The following is a 23,640-nucleotide window of genomic DNA, read 5'->3' as shown; positions in this document are numbered from 1 at the left end:
GAAAGAGTAAAGGAATTTACCGCAGCTCAGTAAATAAAAAAATGAGTTGTCTGACTGAAATGTGTTATGAGCTTGAAGTCCAGATTCTAAACCTGATCATACGCAAACTGAAGAGATGAAGTGTTTCCCCAAGTCCCATAGAAAGTGTATTGAAATTCTTCAGTGTTAATTATCTCAGAGCTGTAATTGATTTCCTTGTGACCTTGACTGAGGAAATACTAGGTCTTTTTCCATTACAGTATCCAGTTCTGACCCCACTTTTCATGAGTTCCTTGCTGAAATACCAAAGACATTAGTGAGGAACAGGGAGCCCTCTCAGCTCATCGGCTCCAGTTCAGCATTCCTATCTGTGCAGATGGGACCGTGAAATTTCATGTACTAAGGAAAACGTAGGCTAGCCATAGCAAAGCCTGCTTTGCCAGGCTTGCTGGTTTACAGAGCTGACCTACTTAAAACACTTACGAAAATAAAATGGAAATTTTATCTCCAAAGTTATGCCTAATCACAGCTTCAAAAAATTTCTTTCCCTACTAATGATGTTTGAGAAATAATGAAAAAATGTAATTGCAATGGAAAGTCAGAGGGAAAGCACAATATTGAGGAAAATATATAGTCCAATTAAAACGATTAGCATAGAAAAGGGTAGTCTATGTCCTACTGCAGCTGCTCACCGAATGGTTTTCTTTATGTACAATAGGTTGCCTTGGGGGTAATTGATCCACTTCCAGAAAGTATAATCATTGGTTTCCAAAGTATCTAAAAGACAAAGTGTAACAAGACCATACACTATACTAGTATTGGATTTTACCTCTTCTCATTATTTATACCCCTCTAGCAATTTTCCCTTAATAATTTCCTACAGTGCTTTGCTGGATTCTTTCTTCTGTAGTATATTTTATTCTTCCAAATGAATGTGGTCCACTCATCTTGACATGACTTCTACACCACCTCTTTCTAATTACTGTTCTTGGTGTCATACCATTTCTTGCAAGTATTATAGAATAAGTGTCATTCCTATATTTATTTTAGAAACCCATACAATGAGGAAGGATAGTATTAGTTGCTCAATTTCATCCTTTTCTATGCCATTATTTGAACACAGTTCATTTTTAAAAGGGATTAAAGTTTTGGACTTAAAATATAATCTCAGCATAAGTAACTATATACCAGACACTTAAATACAGCTGAACTAAAACCAAAGCAGAAAAGAATTTTAGTACTCCATTTGAATCTCGGATATCAATTGCAAGTTTTCATGTTCACAGAAACAAGCAGATTTTAAATTCATGGTTAATTTTAAAGGCATTTAACAGCAAAGATGGTCCTCTAGCTAGACAGGGAGTATGGAACTAATAGAAATAATTCCATCTTCAGATCTCACAATTTACACACTTAGACATACTGGTTCCTCTTGTTGTTGATAAAAATCAATTCTATAAAATATACTTGTTAAGAGTTATAATCAAATTTTTTTAAGATTCAGAGATGGAAAAACTGTAGAGTAAAATTTAGGATGTAGCTGCATACAATGAAGCACGGGGGAAATCCAGTGTCCAGATTGTCTGTTTCATGTTGCATTAAAATTATATTCAACTTGGAAATTTTTTTTTGTATTTACTTTAAGACAGTAAATAGATTTTTTTTTTTTTAAGTATGGTTGTCCTTTGGGATTACATTTCTCAAGATAATAAAAGAAAACAAAAAAAAAGTAAAATATGCAGGAAACTTTCCCTACCTTATTATACGTAGTGGTAGACTTTGTTCATCAGCTGCTTATGGCTTATAATAGCTATAACTTTTATTCCTTTACCATAAATGCTTTTCTAGGCTCTGCTCCTATTCACAGCACTATTTACTTCCTTTCCTTTAATTACAATATCTTCATCCTTTGACACTCACAGTGATTCTTATCCTCAAGACTAATTATTTTTAGGACATAGAAATTTCACCTGTCCTCTCTCTCCTGCATTTTAGTTCCACTAACAGTTATAGTGTTCTGATCCAAAGAAAAATATACTTTACTTCTATGTAGGTCATGCCTAGTTCAAAGATAAAGGAAAGACCTCCTGGGAAAAATAGAAGACCAATAGGAGTAAAAAGAACACTAACAACTATCATCATTTTCATAACGCAGACATCCCTTCATGTTATCCACTTCTATGTCAGTCAATATCACAGTCCTTTCCTTCATTATTTGTAATATTTATGTCACAGGTAGCCTCTAAAACACATTTCCCTTTTGTTTCTGCCCCCAGAAAGGCTTTCAGGGCTGATTGTCAGGAGAAACCCTATCCCAGAACAGCAGCTCCTAAAATCCTACTTAAGTAATTATTACATCACTGAGTGATATCACTGCTGCTATGTTGTTTTGCAGGCATTAGATTCAAGGCAAAGATCATGTGATATAAAAGGCGTGGACAGCAGAAGTAAAGTTAATGTTGATTTATCAGATGCACTTGTGAAATCTTGCTGCAAATATAGTTTATTGGCCTGAGCTTGGTTGGATAAATACATTGCATGGTTATGAGAGACTGAAGTTACATAAAGGTAGCTCATGCTACTTGTTAGGAAACACTGCTTTCAGACTATAAAAGACAGAAAAGTACTACTGCTCCTTTATGAACCATGTAGGTTTGATAGTCACCTGGCAGAGAAAAAAGGTTAACATGGGTAAATTTAGAACTACCTTAAACACTGCAAGCATAGAGTTTGAGATCTAAATGAACTACAACTTCTAATAATTATGCACTGAGCTTTATTAAAAATGTTGAGAATTTCATATCCCACAGAGTCCTTTCTACTAAAGTACAAGCAGTGTAAAAGCTATCTCCACCTAACAGAAAAACGGCTTCAAATACTCAGCGTGTTCACTTGGAAATGCTCATGTAGAGGTGGCTCTATACTTGCTCTGATAAGACAGAACAGTCTTTGTAATTAAAATTTCTGTTAAAAGTTAAATGTAACTCTCCTTACAATCAGTGAAAATATTTACATCCCTTCAGAAAGTCCTGTATCCAGCCACAAGTGATTTACTTTACCTTCTTCTTCTTAACTTCTGAAGGATGCTCCAGAGAAAAAAATGGCACATGGTATCCTGTCCCATGTAGTGCACTGAGAATTCTCTTGATATTTCCTGTTCACAGAAACCGTCCCCTGCTGAAATGCCCTTTTCAGTTGCTTGGTCCCTGTATAAAGTCATCTGTATTACTCTAAGGATCAGAAATTTTTGCGAGCTGGCAAAGCCTGGTGACAAACAAATCAATGATTTTTATTTTGCTGTTGCCATGCCTGACAGGGTACGTGACTATTGGATGTCAGATTCTTTTTAGGTTGGATTTATTGATCAAGTCTATCCAGAATGTTTAAAGCTTTCCTTTATGTTTTGAAGTGTATAAAAAATGTCTTGCTGCTCAAGGTTCCATAGAAACTGAGTTATTCATTTTCACTTATCATTAGTTTCCTTACTGGCAGTTGTATGGTAATCACGTCTCTTTTCTTAATTTCAGCTAACTCCTCTCAGATATGCTTTCTCTTACTCGTATACTCATATAGGATTGGTAAAATGTTCTGAATAAGGTAATTGTGTTTGCTGATACTAATCTCGTATGGACCTTTCTAACATGTCCTGAAGAACTAAGAATGTTATTCTAAGAATAAAGGAATGGACTGACAGTCTTTGATTAGTTTCACTCCATATTCAGTCACAGGTTTTTTTCAGGATAAAATTTTATGCTTTTTCTCACTAGAGAGTAGTATCTGGAATGCTTTTGACATCCCAATCATCTGGCATTTCCATTTTATGTCAGATACGTTGCCTACCCAACTCTGTTTTTCTTTAAATACATGGTAAGCTGCCATGTGTCAGTCAATCCTGCATCCAACAAATCACTTATTTGTCATGGGATTACATGAAAACATCTGAGCTTGTAGCAGCAATATGCATCGTTTATGCTTTATCTGCTTGAATTGGTATTTCACAAAATTATCTAAATTTCCAGTAACCACCTCTGGTCTTGCAACATGTACTTAATCAATTGGACCTGAAAACCCCTATGTTGCATAACAGATGCAATCCACTTGTGCTGGAGGGTGACCTGAGACTTGCCTGGGTCAGCACATCATTTCTTCACAGGAGTTAGAGGTGGCATTTAGGCACATGGACTCTCTGCCTTTAGCACACCGAGTGCGTGTCCTTTCTGTTCTGTAACTTCCTGCTGTCTTGTTAGTCTCTGACAAAGATGAATTCAAATGCTCCTGTGGCCTGATTTATTTCTAGAAGCACATACAGGTCTGCTGCAAGGTGAAAGTTCATACAGGCTGTGAATCAAAATAGCTGTGTCTTCCTTGTTCTTAACTCGAATGAAACAATATTTCAAAATTTTGAAATATTCCAGAAAGCAGAGGATTTTCCTTTCTTTATTCTCCTCTAGGAACTAACATTGACTTTTGCCAAATATTTGTATGAACAAAATTTGTTTCTCTGATTCTTCACAGAAACAAATATATAGCAAACAGCAAACCATAACCAAGCATATTCACATGAATTCTTACAGAGGAAAAAAAATATCATTTTAATGATCTTACCAGAACTTAGAATCTAGATGCTGAGGTTTTCTAGGTGACATTTGCAGACCTAGGCACACCCTTTCCGTGGGGCATGAATCCTTTGGAAGCTGCCCAGATAGCAGGATTAATTCCCGATGAAAAGCACCCAAACCAAGGATGCTCATCCCAGTCAATAACTCTCCAGTTCACAATGACTTGTCTGCTGAAGTGGCTGACAATGGAAAATCTTAGTTCAAACTTAATGTTGTTCTTCATGTTCCCTATTCACCACTGGAGAATTATTTTCCTTAAGAGTCATAAATGCTCAGATTCCCCATGGTGGAGTTTTGTCACACAGTCAAAAAGACATTTCTCTCTGGCTGACCCTGCTGAAAGAATTATATATAAATAAATATAATAAATATAATAAATATATATAACATCTCTGTGATATTGGCTCCCAAACTCCAGATTTATGTGAATTACTGAACCTGTTCTATTATGCTTTGACACCATATAAAGCTATGAAGTCTAATGATTTTAAATTATTAGTTTTTTCTGAGACTATTAGACTATTTAGAATACAGTAATGATATTAATTTAATGTATCAGTTATATTAGGTTCTATAGTTAAAATTGTCATTTTTTATTCTTTTTCTCCTGAAATTATCATTTATTTCTTTTATCAAAGGCAAGCCAATGCACTGACATACTTAGGACTAAAAAAAAACTTAACTTTTTTACTAAAGGGACGGTTTATGTTTGTTCTGTGTACTATAGGAAGCGTGTGTGTGTTGTACTGTATTTTTATTTCATTTTTCTGCCAGCTGTATTTTCAAATTGTCTCTGGATTTGCTTTTTCTCTCTACCCAATTTTTCTATTTTTGTTTTCTCACTAAATTTATTCCTACTGCTCCTTTTCCATTTTGATTTTTAAGCCTTTATTTATTGAAATGAGAGCCAAGTGATAAACTCTGAGCTGTAATTTTGAAGCTATTAATGCTGAAAGGAGCTTGAAATTTGATAGAATTAGCTTATTCATTCAGCATTGCAAAAGGACAAACACTACTAATTCCTGAGCACTTCCAATTTCCACTTACTTCAGAGTAAATTTTACATATTCAGTGTGCACCCAATGCTAGAATTTCTTGGGAACTTCTCTGGAAAACAGTTTCCTAGCCTATGAGCCAAGTCATAACTATCCAGACATGAAAAAGAATTACTGTAGTGGTTTCAACTGTACAAATGAAGAACCAGGCTACATTAGCCTGTAACTGATGAGCCATTAGAAACTGGAATGGAAGCCTAGAGTTGCTATTTTTATTCGGTAGCCTAAAGTAATTTATTTCCTCTTGATACACAGTTCTATACAAGCCACGTGCAGTATTGCAGAGAGAAGAATGTGCAGCCTGCGAAGCATCCAAATAGAGCAAGAAGGATGCATCACGTTAACACATGGTTCGACTGGTGCTTGGAGCTTGAGAGTACGCCCAGCTAATTGGTAAAATAATTAAGCAGTTTAAAAGTCCAGGGAAACTGTCGATAAGAGAATTCATGTCGTAAGGCTATATGTAAAGAACTGATAAAGCTCATGCTAAGAAGAGCTGTGTCTTGCATTCTGGCATTTCAAGCTGCTGGGAAGTTCAACCCCACCGAGTGCTACTCGATCTCCTGCACACAGTGTTCTCCTTACATACAGTACTGCCCACATTAATGATTTCACAGTTCATATGTTCCACTCAGTTTAGATCATATGTTCTATTCAGTTTAGACATAATTCTAGTTTCAGTGTGGCAACTACTAACAAAAGCCATGGCAAGCAAGATTTTATAAACGAGGAAACTCCTTTAAAATTATGCCTCATCTACATCTGCTAAGTAAATGAACAGACATTCAGAAGCAACGCACTGCAAGTCAACCTCATCATGCTCGTTAGAAGTCAAGGGAATCTGAAAACAGAATATTTTCCTTTATGCCTAAATTGGGAAACAGGGTTTCAACTTTTTCAGCAGAGATTACAAACATTTTTCTTGTACCTTTGTTTACTCTTATAGCTCTTCATTTATCGTTTCCAGAGATAATCTCTCTTCTGCTCGTATATTCTCCTCCTTTACCGTTCATTCTGCAGTTGATTGTTAGTAAAGTTTCCAAATCACACTGTATTGACTGGATTTACTCTACTAATGTAGATTTCCTTACTAAAATAGGGAGATTTTATGCATACAGATCACCTTTTCAAATGAATACTCACACGATCCTTATGGTACTTTGAGTTCAATGAGCCCGCTCGTTCAGTATTTTGAATAGGACCAACAACTAGACAGTGATAACCTAACTCCATAACTTCACAAAGAATTCTTTTAAAATGGGTCTCTAAATATTTTAATTTAACTTTTAACTTCTCTGTGATTTCTTGAAGAGCTGCACAGGTATAGACCAATAGTGACATCAAGTGGTGATTTACACTTTAACTGTATTTGAGAATAATCACAGTGGCAATGTAATGAGTTTTTTCTGTAGTGATAAAATCATTTCTCAGAATATTACTTTATCTGTGTTTGGTTAATGAATAAGGGTTAAAAAAGGCAGCAGGGTCTTCTTGATTTTTTTTTCCACTTTCTGCTTTTTTTCTTACTCCCACGGCAATACATCATAACCAGGTATATTTATTTTCCTTCTAAAACTTAAAAAATAATCACAATGCTCCCAATTAAATCCTCATGATTTCATACTGCACTATATAATTAGGCTTGAAATCTGTAACAGCATTAAATATCTCAATCTGTATCCTTTTTTTTTTTAAAAAGGAAACATAGCACAAATAATTGCAGCAAAATGTATTCATTAAAAACAATTTTCACTGGTTTTGGCTTGGTTTTGTTTTTGTTTGATTTGCTTTGTTTTTTAACTCAGACCAGAGTGTTAGGAAGCTTCCACTGCTAGAAGGTCAGTCTGACTGTGAAAATGCACCTAGAAATGACCTTGTATGGAACGTGCATGCCAGTCATGGCTATTACTCTCATAGCAAATTAGTCACCTGCTTGAAAAGAGAGTTAGAGCCCAGTTTCTCCAGTGTTCAAGCATCAAACAAAATCTTTTGTAGGAATAAAATTGCCCTTTGTGACAACACAAAAACTGTGTGTCTCAGCAAGAGCTATGAGAGGGAAAGAGTCATTTATGCTTATGAAGAGCATCAGAGCTGATCAAGCCACAGGAAGCTCTCCCAGCCTTCAGGGATGATTGCTGCACTGGGTGTTTTATTACACTTGGCCTGGAGACATGGTCATAGCTAGTGACTTTTCTAAGTTTAATGATAGCCAACAGAGTCAGTTTATCAGTACCTATGCCCTCTGCTTTGCTTTATTTGTGTTTAAGTATTAGTAACATAGCAAATTGAGATAGAAATTAACTGAAGAGACACACAAAAGTGATGAGAGAGCATAGACTTCTCTGCAGAAGATTTAGAAGATTTTTACTAACGCTTGACTAATGCTACGGAAACACCTGATCAAATTTATATTATGAGGATTAGTCCACAATGTCCTGAGACAAAGTGCTAACTCCTGTTGCCTTAATTGCTAGAAATCTGTTCTTTAGTCTAGACTGAATATGCCTTATCCCTGTTTTCAGCTTCCCTCTGTAGAACTTCATTACATCCTTTTCCGCTGTATTAAATAGCCATCTGCCAGCCAAAATCTATTCCAGGATACCTACCTGGGGAGGTGGCCAAGTTGTTTTTATCCTTCTCTTGAATCAATATTTAAGACTGAGGTTTTTCAGCTTTTTTTCACATGGCAGGCTTTTCATATCTTGGTTCATTCTTCTCAAGCACTCCCAATTAACCTTTCATAAAAACTAACTGACTCTTCTCAAAGTGTGTGCATTCATTTTTCCCTAGGAATGATATTTTCTAAACATTTCCAACAATAAAAATTAATGAGAGACAATGGGGCAATTTATAGCAGAGTCAGTTATTACAGAATGTGTTTCATTGAGAGAAGACATAGCATAAGGCTGCAGCCTGGAGGAACTGAATTTCAATACAGAATCATTTATTATGTTCCACAAAACTTGCTGACATGCAGCAGTCTTCAAGTTCAGCAAAGAGAAGTTTCTTTCACTTTAACATGATGGAATATTTGGCCAATTTAAGCACATGATTAGTCCATGACTAGTGTCCATCTAAACCAGTTCTGTGGAGTTCCAGTTCTGTTGCCTGTGGATTTCTCCCCTAAGGTTACTCTGTGGTAGTGATAGACATTCAATCCCTGGGGCAAGCAGCAAAGCCTCGTGCTGTGCTCTGCAGCTCGTGGGAGATGAAGGGGAAGGTGTTTCTAACAGGACTACTGTGAGGTGGTTAAAAGGGATCTGGCATGATCTCCAAAATCCTGCGTATAATGCTACATCCATGGGAGATTCCTCTGGAAGGTAGAGAAGATATCCAAAATCACAGTGCCAAACCTCTGAACCCCCATTGCCTCTTTTGGTGACTAATGTAAAATGGAAATGAATTGATGGAATAAATTTATCTCAGGTGAAAAAAGTAGCCCAGAATTCATGTACCATTTAAGTCCTGTCTCCAAGGTTGAAAATGGGACTTAAATAATACACAAACCCTCCTTTGCACAGTTTCTTTGACCACTGAGAAGAATTCACGAAAAACAGGGTATGAAGTCCTAGAAAAGTCTCATACATGGACTGCAACGTAGCCCTCACACTAAATCTTGGCTTTGTGTTGTCTTTATGAGGAAATACTCTTTTCTCAGAACAGTAGCTCCAGACATGAAGAAGCCACTGTCTAAAAAAAGGAGTACAAGAAAACTTAAGTGCATGGTGGCACTTAAATATGCAATTGCTAAATTTACATAGACAAAGAAGAGAGTAAAACATATTCCACAAAGCACTTCAACTTTCATTAGACATCTGGAGAGGATTTCTATGGCATTCAATGTGATGTGAAAAGGCACCACAATAGGCTGAGTCCTAGAACTACAACACTATCTGTCCTAATTATAGAGACCTTTACATGTTGCCAGGAGAGGTACATGAGCAAAAAAGCATGAACGAGCAGGAGCAAGATCAACATTTTCATGTCTTAATGCTTGAAATATTTCTGCATGATCTTAAAAAGTGATATTGCAAAGTAAGTCCAGAAAATTCTGTGATATTTTTGTGACATAGTCAAAGCATGTCTTCTCAGATATACTGAATGCATAGGTGACGTTTAGATATATTTCTGCGTTTAACTCTGTGGTAGCTCAACAGTTCTCTTTTTCTACCTGACTTTTCTAATAATCTTGCCTCTGATTTTCTTCACATGATTTGTAGACCCTTGTTAGAGCTGCTGAACATGTCAGAGTTGCAGCAGAACTTATTTTTCAAAGATCAGTGTGTCATCCTTATTAGAAGAGATTTTCTGATACTGAGTTAAAGTCTCCTTTGACACTCTGGAGAGTTAAACAGTCCAGGGACAAGTCCCATGGGTGATTTTTTATAATGCACCGAAAGCAAAAATATTAATATAGTATCAAAGGGTAATCTCCTTGTTTGCACTGAATAGCACCTAGCTCCACAAACACTGACTATTAAGTAAGGCACAAGATGAATGAACATTTCTGAACAGGATTCTAAGTAACCAGATCTTGGTTAGGATTTCATGCTCATGTTACACATATTTGGTTTTTTTTCTTTCCACGAGAGGGCAATAGTGAACTGTAAATACATCTTCCTCTGCTGGAGAGTGTTGAGAAGAGAGTAAAATTATTTTTCTTTTGAAAGAATCAGGTGTCACACTAAGTTTGCAACGTGCTTCAGCCTGAGATGCTGGAAATTAGAGTTACATCTGTTACTAAAGAGTTTTACTCTTTCTTCTAACAATAGAGGACTATCATCATTTGTTCTCTTCTGGATGTTAGGTTTCAGTTGTTTTTTCTCACCATTACTTAATCCTCATGTTTATACTCATATTTATCCTATGAAAAATTTATTTTATTACATCTATGTTTTTTTCCGTATCAGTTCCAATAGCACTCTTTTAATCTTTCTTTTCCTTGTCTTTTTTTTTTTTAACATCAGCAGAAACCAATTTCCCACTTAAATCTGTTAAAATGTGTTTCACTCTTGAAGTCTAGAGTAAACATATGAAAATCAAGGAGCAATTCTTTATTTAGAGTCAGTTCCAGGGACCCACTGGATGGATTTTAAGCCCTGAATAATTCTAACTTAATTATGCATAATTAACTTTCCTGTTTTCATGTTTATTGTCATATTAAATATCATTTAACTGGAGTTATCCATACTTATGACTTATATTCTTTGAAAATAGTCAGTCCTGAAATTTGAAATGAGAATGACATGGACTTGGAATTAGCCACACTCATTCAAACTCTTTGATAATACTGTACCTTGAAAAAAAACAAAGTGTTATGACAGCTAACTCCCTGTGGGCATGGGCATCTATAAATTTATGAGAAACTCTATCAGAAGAATGAAAAGTGAAAAATGAATTAACTACTCTATAAACAAAAGGAAAGAGAGTTTAAGAACTATGAGTAGAGAATTTTTGAGTAATGAATTTGAAATTTCAGCCCAAAAAAGGACAGTGACTTTGGTCACATGCACCAATATCCCTGTGTTTTCCACTATTAAAGGACAGGAGAGACAATAAGAAGAAAGAAAAAAAAAAAAGGAGGTATTTTGGAAGCACGAAGGGACTTTTGCAATAGAAGAGGCTTTAGGACAAAAGTTTGGGGATACTGGAGCTGTGTGATGTGAAGTCTTGGCAACCTCTGAAAGGACTGAAGCATTTAAATAGTAGAGCTGAGAACTCAACAAGAGAGGAAAGGGAGGAAGACTTTGAAGTACGGAGTCACAGGAAGGGTCATTCTGACACCTGAGCCTCTTGTAGGTCCCTTCAGCTCCTATTCAGATGTCTTGCTAACACTATAAGTTGTCCCTGCTCACTTGAAAGCTGTGAGAATATAATCCTGAGTCATTCCCTTCAGTGTCTGTGAGAAAGGAGAGAGACGAGCACAAGGTGGCTGACATTTGACATTTGAGGATAGAGACTTTTAAATTACTTATGAATGGAGTACAGAAAATCAATAAAACCAAGAGAAGCGTGTTGCAAAGATGAAACACATTTCAATCTAGCCATGGAGAGAAAAGATCTGAAGTAGCATAGAGTCCTATAAGCAAGGCAGCCTTAGGAGGACGCATGAGAGAAACAAGCAGGAGTTTGACTGTGGCACTTGAAATAAATGATCGGTCTGACTGGATTTATTTTGACATTTTGAACATGAACTACCGTGTGTACAGTAGCCAGTTGGACTGTTTCATGATCCTCTGGATGAAAATCAGAGGTGAAGATATTCTATCTGATGAGAAATACAAGTGCAGCCCAAGAATGGCTGTTAAGGAGGAGCCCAACAATTTCTTCACATAAAAGAAGGTAAAGGAGGTAAAGAAGAGATACATGGAAATTTAGAAGAGGGGGGAAACTAAACCAAAAGCCTCTATGAAAATCATTGCATAAACTAACAAAATAATGTGGAAGTTATAAACACATCTGAACAAGTAAGAAATAAAATTCCAGAGGAAGATGTACATATATTGGGAAATTTAAGGAATTCTACTTATAATGAAGCATTTAGGAACAGGGATGGCCTTTAGTTTAACCAAAATTGACATTGTTTGTTGACACAGAAAATTACCAGCAAGAGTTGTCTGAACAGTAGACTCTCCCTCCAAGTAAATTTACCTAAAAGCCAAAATACAGTAATTGAGAAACTGCTCCATTTATCTGATAAGTATAGTTCAAGTACTTTTCATTCTATTTCTCTTTTCGTCAATGCTAACTGTGAGAACATAACCTGAGGAGACAAATGTCTTATCACGGAAATCAGAGGCCTGTACAAGGATGACAAACTCCCTGCAAAAGCATCAGCAGCCAAGGGCTTCCGAACACACTGACAGGCAGCACTTGGGCCAGCACACAACACAAAAAAGACAACAGCAGCTGCAGAAATTGGTATTGACTAGTTAACTTCTCCATGGACACTTGGATGATTAAAATCAGTTTATTTTCACCTACTTAACAGCAGTAGAACTATGTTTTGGTCACTAGTTTATGGAATGTCTGTATTAATTCTTCACTAGTCATAAGTACATTCTGTGCCTTTCCCACACTAGCTGCACAGCACTATAACCTTCTGAGTCAGAACTGATTGCTAAATTGCTTCCAGGACAGAAGAAAGAAGTACATGAAGAGAGAAGTACAATTCTTTTGCAAACAAGAGATTTTAGGTTCCTTCCATCACTCAAAACATCATGAAAGGCCCCAGCACTATACTGTGATTAGGTGAAAGAAAAAGAAATGTGCTGAGGAAACAGCAAAAGGCTATATTCCAGGAAAAAAAAAAAAAAGCAGGTAAGAAAGGATTTAGTATGCAAGGAAAGAGTTATTTAAAGTTTGTTTGCCAAGAAAAGCACAAATGCTGTAACAGGCATGCTTACTTCAATCAGTATAGGGATTACAAGGTCCTAGGAAGACCCAGCAACCTCTGTACTAATCAAATCAGGTAAGCCAAGCTCCACGAAGAACCAGAAAGAAAGTAGATGATGAACAAATCAGAAAAGGCTCTGAAATGGAGAAAGTTGCTTGAATATGGAGTTCCTGCTTCAGGACACTTGTAGTTTGCTGCAGGTGTGGGCTTCTCCCCTGAGAGGGATGTGGTATAACTCACATGGGAAAGGCCAAAGCAATTGTCACTTAAAAATACTGATGATAAGATGAGGGGAAATATATCGTTTCAGAGGAAAATACTTACTCTGTGGAAGAGTCTGACCTAGAAGATTTGGATGTTGGCTGCACAGTGGATACAAGCCATAGCTTGGAAGAGCTGGATGTCTCAGCTTCACAGGAGGCTCACGCTGCATAATATAAATGAAACTGACGGATGGTGAATGACTGACATCTCACAGATAAAAAAATAAGATTTGAAATGTGGAGACGTACTGCTACTAAATCTGCCTAAAAAAGCACCAAGGCTGCTGCCAAAGGCAGGTTTGCTTTGGTGCCGTAGACCTATTCAATCCAAGTACAGCAATGCATTTTGACTGTGTGTCTGACAGCTATTCTCGAACAAAACAATTTGAACAGGTTTGTGAACCTTTGACTGGAAAACTGAAAGATAAAAGTAAATTTGGCTCATGGACAATGGGTCCCAGTCTTGAAAAATACCAGGTAGTTCCTACTTACATGTAACACCCTTCATTTTCAAAGAATCAGTCACATCCATCTCCCTGCATACTCGATATACAAGGTATATTCTCTAACAGAAGGATGAAAATAGATGGTGTCTTAATAAGGGATCTGACTGAGTAATAATACAAGTTTTGATCAGTTGTTTTCATGAAACTCTGAATTGTGACTCATTCATTCAAGATCCTTGAGATACCTAGGAAGGCACTTCTTAGAGACTTGGGTAAACTAACATATTCTGTTAATAATTATAGATAGATAGACTGTACTGGGCTTTGTTTACACCAGGATTACTAAAAGTCAGAAGCACTGGTCTACTTCTCTTGCAATGGGACTACCATTTCCCTTCCACCTGCCACAGAGCCAGGTATGACACAAAGATTATTTTTCATAGAGTAATAGAATCGTTTGGTTGAAAAAGACTTTTGAGATCATCGAGTCCCAAAGTACATGCCTACTATTAAATCATATCCCTAAGCACTTCATAGAATCATAGAGTAGTTTGAGTAGGAAGGGACCCATCTTTTAAATACCTCCAGGACAGTGACTCAACCACATCCCTGGACAGCCTGTTCCAGTGCTTCATAACCCTTTCTGTGAAGAAATTTTTCCTTACTGATGTAAGACAGGTTGTTGGCAGCCAGGTGGCATCACAAATTACATCAGACACCCGTGTGGAGGGTTCCAAACCCCAGCCACTGCCTCTTACCTGCATCTCAGGAAACAGGACCGAAATTAAGATGTTCAAGTCAAGGCACAGATTAACAGCACGTGCAGTAGTGGCACATCTGTATTTAAAGCACATCAGGAGAAAGCTTTTCAGAAGTGTGGTTTCAGAAGCATGAAGCTTCTTGATGGATTGTGTTACTCTTGCAGGAAGTATGATGTTATCACTAGTGGGGAGGAAGATATTATCTTAATTTAGTCACATGAGTGCAGCCTAAATGTTGACTCTGCAAAAAAAAAAAGAAGAAAAAAACAATAGGTGTACAGACAAGACCAAGAAATGAAAAAACTTGACAGCAAGAAGATGTTGAAATGACGAGGAAAATCTTTAGGAATTCTTAATACATTTACAATGAGAAAAGAAAGATTTTGCCTGCAGGTTGTATTATATTCTTCAAAAAAAATGAAGAATATAATTGGCTGGCAGTAGCATTTGCCTCTCCACTGAAAACTAAAAGCTGTCATCTTAGGTGTCTGAGAATTATCAGCTTCAAATTCATTGCATTTCAGTAACATGAAAATCTTACTCCCCTCAGACCTCTTGTCAGCTCTGACTTCTAACACCACTGGTCGAGATATAAATAGTGCACATTTAGGTGTGTAAATTACTGTGGTGCATCTGACTTGAATGAATCCTCTGATGATGTTCAGTGCCTTTAGAGGAAACAACCTCTATTACTGTGAAATAACTTTCCTGTATATGGAAGATTATTTTCCCTTAGTATCTATGAAAAATTTCCGATTTCCACAGAAAATCCTGATTGATGACACTGACTAGTGTAAACTAGAGTTGTGCAAATACTAGGATGAAAACTGAAGTATATTAATCAGAAAATACTCTTCTTATGACTGACAGAGCTGCATTTCATCACACAAACACCTTTTACGCGCTAGACTGCTTCCTACAAGCTGCATAATACATTGCAGTAGATTTTGTGTAGGGAGAAGCCTGAGAAAGATGAGACAATGTGTAAGTGCCTTTACTTCTCTTAAATTTTTTGGCATTTCACTTTTCACCAGCTATGGGACATTAAACTTCTTTTTTTCTATACTCTCATCTTCACCTCTACTTTGTTGCAAGATAAACTTTCTTCTTGCACTTTATGTTTGTTTTGTTATATTTGATTCTTTTGTGCTTTATGTCACTGTGACTAAAACAAGGACATAGAATTTGGTCAGTTTGCATATTGCATTACCTTAATTTAAGAAAAATTCTACTGGATGTCTTTTTTATAGCAACTAAGAAAATATAGAGTATTTTTCCCTCAGTTCACCTATACCACAGACTTGAAATAAGCCCAGCACTATTTCTCATCTCTAGACTAGCTGGCCCCAACCTATTCAGTATCTCACAGGGATTTGTTGTCAAAGCTCAAATAATTTAGATCTGAACCCACTCTATTTTACCCATATCTACTTGTTCCTTTCCTGAGAAGTTAATGATGTTTACAAAGCATAAAATTTGTGAGGTAGCCAATACAAGCAAAACCCACAGCTCTTAACTGACCTACAGCGCAGGCTCTTAGGACGTGTCATGGCCTGAGCTGTTTTATTATTTGTCTCCTTAGTGTAAGATCTGTGAATGCCACATAGGTTAAAAATCCAGCCAGCCCAAGAAAGAGCCCGTGGAGGGGAGCAGGGGCTGCTAGAAAAGGAAATATATAAAATATATAAAATACTACAAATCTAACAATAGTATTTTAGCTTGTTCTAGTCCACTTTAACATTGTTTGAAGTTCTTCTCAGCATGTTTTTCATGATTTTTTTTCTTCATGTTGTCGTCTCTGCTATAGTTGCATAAGCCATAGCAGAAATCTCAACAGTGACAGTGAGGAACTGGCATTACCAGTGCTACTGTTAATGTAGAACCAGCAAGAGATAATCCCCTCCACTCTTCACACACGTGCTTATTTCTGGAAGGATTTTCTTCACCTTTTTGGTTTGCCTTTTTGTTATACGCATTTTTGCTTTCTATTTTCTTCTACCTAAACCTGGAATTTCTGAGTATTTTGTGTTCATCTAAAATGTCATCAATCCCTTCTGCAGGAAATGTTTAATTATTTCAGCCATCTCTAGAACTGTGGGCAGCAATCACCATCACTTACTAATCTTCCTTTATGGAAAGAGCTCACAGAAAGTGTCAAAATTACTGTTGCGCACTACATGTTGAAAATATTACCTCCATAACTGAATTTATTTTTTTTTAAGCTGGTTTACTTCAGATATGGAGGGAACAGTGATGAAAGTCAAGAAACAGAGGACAAAAATTTGTGTGTGTATATATGTTCATTAGAATGAATGGCAATCTAAAGAAACAGACACTCTCCAGGGGAGTAAACAATGTATTGAGATGAGATGCATGAGAAACTGAAGTTGTAATTTGAGGGTGTCAGCTTTTTTTCAGTCATAGTGTATTAAACAGCCTCAGAAAGACAAACACGTTGTTTTTCTCCAGCAGAAAGAGAAGTGCAATAAAACTGTGTAAAACTCACTTGCTTCGTTAGCGTACCTTCCTTTACGACAATTTCTGAGAACATGAGAACGTATTTGGAGTTCTAAGAAGATGAATTTACTAATTTTGTGGTACAAAACAAAATACAGCTCTTGGTTGGAGGCCCAGTCTCGAGAGCTGCTTACTACCTGTCTGCTAATTTTGTGTTAGCCATGCTTAAACAGTATCTAAAGACAGGATGGAAACCTGCAAGCCATCATTAGGTGAAAGGATTCTTCTTGAAGGTAAAAATTGCAGACAGCAGTTCAGGGTTTCTTTGGGGGGAAAAAAAATGGAATGATAATATAATTTCCAGTCTTAAAAAGAAATCACTAAGTTCATAGCTCCAGTTTACCTGTTCTGAATTTTGATAATCGGAGAGAGGAAGTTTTTACATATATCCCAGTATGATTTTTTGCCACTGGGGTGCCTGTGGGGTCTCCATAGTCCTCCCAGCAAGGACCCCAGGACACCAATAAACTTTTGCAACTCTGCCCCCCCTTGAAAGGACTGAAACTCTCGTTCTCCCATACTAGAGGTGCACAGAAAGTGTGAACATCACACAATGAAAAAGAGGGAGATAACAGTAAGCTTCCCTGCATAACAATTCTAAGGTTTTTATTAATGAGGATTATTGCTTTTATTTATATTGTAATAGCATTAATATTATTGTAGTTGGACTGATAACAGCTATTGATTATCTTCTGATGAGACTGCTCTTATTTCAACTAACTTAAAAACAAATACTTTGATCCATATATGTGCTGTGTTCCTTTCTTGCATTAAAAATTAATAGTGTAACATATTCATCTCTTTTTGCATAATTTTTCATATATCTGATTTTTATTTTTAAAAGTACAGTTATCTTTACTACTTTTTACAAGCAAACACAAATTACAAAAGATTCAGGAGATGGGATGCTATTAAAATCTTATTTATCAGTTTACAATATCCAGTTTTATTATACAACAGTGTCTTTATATTACCAATAGAATTTAATAGAAGACTATATTCTCTGGAGTGGTATTTATCACTTAAAATGCCTTTTGTAAGACATACATCCCACTGCAATGCTTGGCTCTGTTCAGGTCACCAATGCCAGCGCTGTGATCCAAAACAGCTCAGGCAAAAATCAAGTACTCCATGTGTAAATGCATATATTGTACGAGCACTCTACTTATCCAGTACCAAACTGTACTTAACACACACTAAGCTGCATTTGTTAAGACATAAAGAGAAAAGAAATGGAATTGGTAACAAGCTGCATTTTGGGTAAAATTGAAGGTACCAGAATCCTCTTATAAAGAAAACACCATTATAATAAATTGCATTTATTATCGAAATACAGATTCACAACAAATTGATATAGTCAGTAGAATCGTTAAAAACATTTCCAACACGCTGCCAGCTTGTTGCACCTCATTGCAATGATCCCTGTAACCCAGTCCATCTATTTCTTCAAGTTGCTCTTCCTGCCATTCTAACATATGTACAACCTAGTAATGAATGGGACTTTGGCTTCATCTTCGGACAGTAGCTCTGGGCATGCAGCAATGCGTTAGTTTTTCTACCTTTCTTCTAAAGAATTTTTTGCTTCACTTTTTTAACAAACATCAAAGTTATGCACCTGCTTACTTGGAAGTCCTTCTGTCTTGATGTCTTATTCTCTTTGAAGAGATTTTGGACCTCTCAGTGATTCAGCCTTTATTTATTATGTCAGACTAGCGGAAAAAATAAAATCCAGCCATTCTTTTCTCCTAAGACTTTCAACTTCAAGTTCTTTGGTTAGAAAGAATTCTAGATGGAAATTAAGGCTTTTGGAAATAGCAAGAAGCCAGGGAAGATTTCACAACAGAAAAAAAAAAAAAAACAATAAAAAATTACAAAAAAACACAGCAAGACTTTTCATTTTCTAAAAGAAAATTTGTGTTGGGAAAAGAAATTTGGCTCTCAACAATAAAGACAAAAATACAGGTGCATTCTGTAACAGTCACTGTTTGTTTTAATTTGTTAGTTGTGTGCACACCTCAGCTATGTTTTCAAGATGCATCAATAAAAGTAGGAAAGTATTAATCCGCCTTGAACCAGGGGCAGGAGCACATAAAGACAGTCAATATTTGCTGAGTTCAGCTCTCAAAACGTGTTGCTGCAGTGAGGTAGCTGCTAGTGCAAGAGTTCTGCAGAAACACTGCTGAGGTTTTTCACTGAATAAAATAATTTTTTTTTTAATAGAAGATGTTAGAAACAATAACTTCAAAATGTTTGCAGGAAGCAGAACAACCCCTGAGGTGGGCAGAGACACAGGAGGAGCCCAGCAGGCTCCCCCATAAGTCACACAGAAAGGTGTATGGAGAAAGGCATGTCCCAAACATACTTTATAAGGGGGTGCTAAACTTTTCTACCTTTACTAAAATGAAGACAGTGAGTTAGATGATTATGAGCTATAAAAAAGAAGGGCTGAGCTCCCACCACCAAGAAGGAGGACATGCATAAGCTGAAAGTCCCTGCTCTCCCAGGAGCATCTGTTACAGTCTGCTTAGGGAAGCACCAGGGATGGAAGTCACACCATTTCTAGCAGGTGAGACTTCGGAACAGCATCTAGCAGCAGTAAGGAAAGGAGAAGGCCTAGAAAGTTTTAAAGCATGAGATAAGATTGTGAAAAGGACATTTTCCCTATGAGGGAGCTCTGTGGTGTTTGCTTCCATTGTTTCTTTCAGAGGTTTTCTCATAACTATTCACCTGACATAGGCTTTTTTTTCTCACAATTAACAATTTGTTTTATAAGACAAACAACTGCAATACATCTGGTGAATTTTGCTTGTGACACAGAATTTCATGAGAAGAGGCCAAGTGCACAGCTACTTCCAATTCCACCTCCCTTGGCAACGGTGCAATGTGAAAACAAGCTTTTTGCAAACATTTTTGTTGCATTTTCCTAAGAAGTCATAAGCGTAATGCTCGTTATGGTCTGTCTGTGCTGAAGTGAAACATTGTTTTGCACTGTCCTTGCATTTTCTCCACTGTTACTACCCAGAAGGCTGCATTTCCTCAGAGAGGAACATGTGACTGAATGAAAAATAAGGTTATGATGATGCTGCCTTCTCAGATATTTTGTTTTCCAGTTCTCAACCCCTGTCTGTCTTCTTGTTTCATGAGTTTATTCAGTACTATCTTCACGTTTCTTGCAGTGGGGAATTTTTTCAGAAACTGATTAATATTTCCCCTTACTTACAATGCCTCTAATGGCAAATTCAACCTTCACCAGGTTTTCCAGAAACCACCCTGCATAACTGACACTGAATACAAATCTTGTGCAGTCTGCAGAGGACTGGGCAGGAAAGATTTATAAAAATCACATATGATGTCCAGAGAATATTTTCTCAAATATAATTGAAGGCATTTCGATTGCAGAGGTAATAAAATCTCCAGGAAAAGGAAATGGGACATTTTAATGGTGATATAACAAGCCCAGAAAGATAGTTGAAGTTTATACAGTAGAGGTAAGGGTTGTATTGTGTGATAGCTAGACACTAGCCACCCATTTATGTTCAGACTACATTCTCAGTAATAAATTTAATCAGCTGTATGTGACGTTAAAATGGATTGAGTTGCCGCCCCAGCAAATCTGAGAACCAGTGTTTTGGCAAAACATAGTTTACAAAAGTGTTTCACACCTGGAAAACACTGAAATCATGTTACATCTTTATATGAGTTCTGTAAATACATTGGAGGCACGTGTTTGTAAATATAAATAAGAGAAAACTGTGATGACACAGACTTTCTGGAAGAATGCAAAATATAATAGATGTTTTGTCAGATGTCTATGTGTTTGCAATTGTAAAGGAAGATTTTGCTAATTTAAAAGAATGTTTGAGTTTAGAACAAGGGGACTTCATAGCTCAGCAAATCCAGTTCCTTATGATCAAAGACACAAGCTGAGTATTTTGTTCCTATTACCTACAAGGAGAGTGTTGCATATATCTCAATATTTTATTAGAATAAATTTGATTATGGGCAGCTCATAGCCTTTTGAGTTTGCAGGTTTGCACCTGTTTCTATAATTTCAATTAAATAAGTCTTTTTTTAATTCCCTGATGCTACTTTACAAGTTTGTATAAAGCAACTGCCTCTCAGCTTTTACACACAGCTAGTCTTTTTTCCATTGTCCTGATCATCTTTAAAAACAGCAAGAATAAATAAAGTCCTAGCACTGGTCTGCAGTCATATGCTGTGTGTAGATCTATGGGAAACTTTATTGGTGCACTATTTCACATCAACAAAAAAATTCATCAGAAGTAAAATGCTCCATCATATCCTGAAAGTTTTTTTGTTTAGAGGGAAATATTCTAAACTCACATATGATGAAAGAAATAATCATTTGATTCTGAAGGCTGCAAGTACTATTATGAAACTATCTGACACTAAGGTTGTAAGGGGTTTTTTATTATTTTCATAGGTCCAGAATTTGTTCTTTGATAGGGGGAATGTATATTGCTGTTATACGGACAGAATGGAAATTACTGATTATGAGTTTTCACCTAACTGTACAGAAATAAACTTAAGAAACCATTGAGAAGGAAATGCATGCTTAGTAAAAGGTTCCTGGAAAGTGTACAGAAAAGTAATAACAGACGAAGAAATTCTGACTGAGAATTGACCTTTTTTCAAGAAAATATTAATTTTGAAGGCTGAGAGAAAAATATGATTTTTCTAATAACCTCCACTCAGGTAAAATATCAAGGAAATGAGGGATTAAGATGTGTAATGGCACAAAGTCAGATAGCTATAAATTGAACATTTAGATTGAAAATAAAGGTTTTCAGTCATATAAGACAAGAAGTCTTTAAAACAGGCTTCCAGAAACATCAATAGTTCACATTCCTTTAAAATCAAATTTGCCAGTTTTATCAATGGGAACATTTGCAAAACAGAGTGTGAGTGACCTACAAGATAGAAGCATGATAATTCCTTGCCTGGGAAACTGTTCCCATTTAAAATCTTTATTAGAATGAAAAACATATAACAGGTTAGTCTAAAACGTCCAGCAGTAACAGAGCTTGAAAGAAAGTTTGGCAAAATAAAATTAACCAATCAGAAAAATAAACAAAAATCCTGCTCCACTGCCTTCTAAATGTCTTACATCTATCTCACACACATCATTTGGTCCCTGCACACAATTTTGGTGGAGTTCAAGTCCATGAATAATTTATGGTGAAATTATGAATAGTTCACCATGAGAAATGCAAGGTTTCTTTTTGGTTGTGGAAGGCAGAATGCAAACATGTCACTTACAGAAAATATTGTGAAAATCTTACATTCTCAAAGTCTCACCTAACGGTACAGGAAGGAACTTCAGTATAACACAGTGAGCTATAGCCTGGCTGACATTCCATGTTTAAAGAATGGATTCTAATTACTGATGTTCATGCAGTGTATAAGGAACCTCTTATCTGGACCTCTGTGTTTAGACTATGAAGAGTACGCATGCCTGAGATTGTAGAAAAACATGAACTTTGGAAATTAATTCACTAAGCCAAACAAGCCTCCCTCTCTGGCACTGAGAGTACAGGTAGTTAACATTCTCTGCCTTCATCACCTACCCTGGGAATTCTTTTCATGGTGGTTTGGGTTTTTTGTTCATTTTTGGTTTTTATTTTGGTTTTTAGTTATTCTCAGAAGCCCAACACTCAGAAACTAACAAATATATCCTCTTGGGTAATCATTTATTTACTACTTTTCCAAATGTGTGGGTTTGATTTACCTCTCCTGGGCAGACATCCAAAAGTTTTGAAAGTTTAGGCTTCATTTATGAATGCATTACAGCCCCAGCTCAGTGCATCCAGGTCATCTTATCATTTTGGGGGATTTTTTCTCTTTGTTTCTTAGGAGACAGGGATTTTATTTTGTTTGTATGGGGGTTAGTTTTGGAGGAAAGTCAAGATTGCCACATATATCTGTACTCCAGGGACTCTTAGATATTGCTGTCTACAGGGATACTGAATGTTGAGAGCAGATCACTAGCCTGGTTTTGCAACTGGTATTCAAAACACAGGCAAAAGTAAAAAGGATAAAGTGAATGAAGTTCATCATGTACATTGTTTCACAGACCTTAGGAGGGTCGTTTTCTGAGCAAAGCTTAAAACTGACCTCCTTTTGATGCTGGCTTTGGCTTAGCAGTAGTTCAGCTGTGTGAGATTAAGTTTTGGTGGTAGATTTGGGATGGAACAGTTGTTCATTTGGGTTTTTTAAAGAATAAGACATGATGGAAGAGGACATCAAAATAATGAGCTTTCAAGTCCTGAAGAAGGAGAAACTAGCACACGGCAGGACACGCCTTTAGAAAATAGAGATACGGAAGTAATTCTTTAAAAGAACTACAGTAATAGGAATAGTGCCCTGGAAAGAAACCTCAGCAACTGTCTAACATTGGGAAGCTATGACCTGATGCTGGTGATGAGAGTCGAGTGGCAGGAGAAGTTTAAACCCTATCAATTATTAATCTTTCATAAACCACAAAAAATTAACAGGAAAGTCAACTGAATGAAGGAGACTTGAAAGTGTTAAGTACACCTTACATGTAATTCTTTTCTACTCCCTGCTTGTAAAGCAGAGGCTT

The sequence above is a fragment of the Phaenicophaeus curvirostris genome, chromosome 3 (assembly GCF_032191515.1).
Source record: "Phaenicophaeus curvirostris isolate KB17595 chromosome 3, BPBGC_Pcur_1.0, whole genome shotgun sequence".
In the NCBI taxonomy this organism is placed as follows: Eukaryota; Metazoa; Chordata; class Aves; order Cuculiformes; family Cuculidae; genus Phaenicophaeus; species Phaenicophaeus curvirostris.
This window is presented reverse-complemented; position numbering follows the sequence as displayed.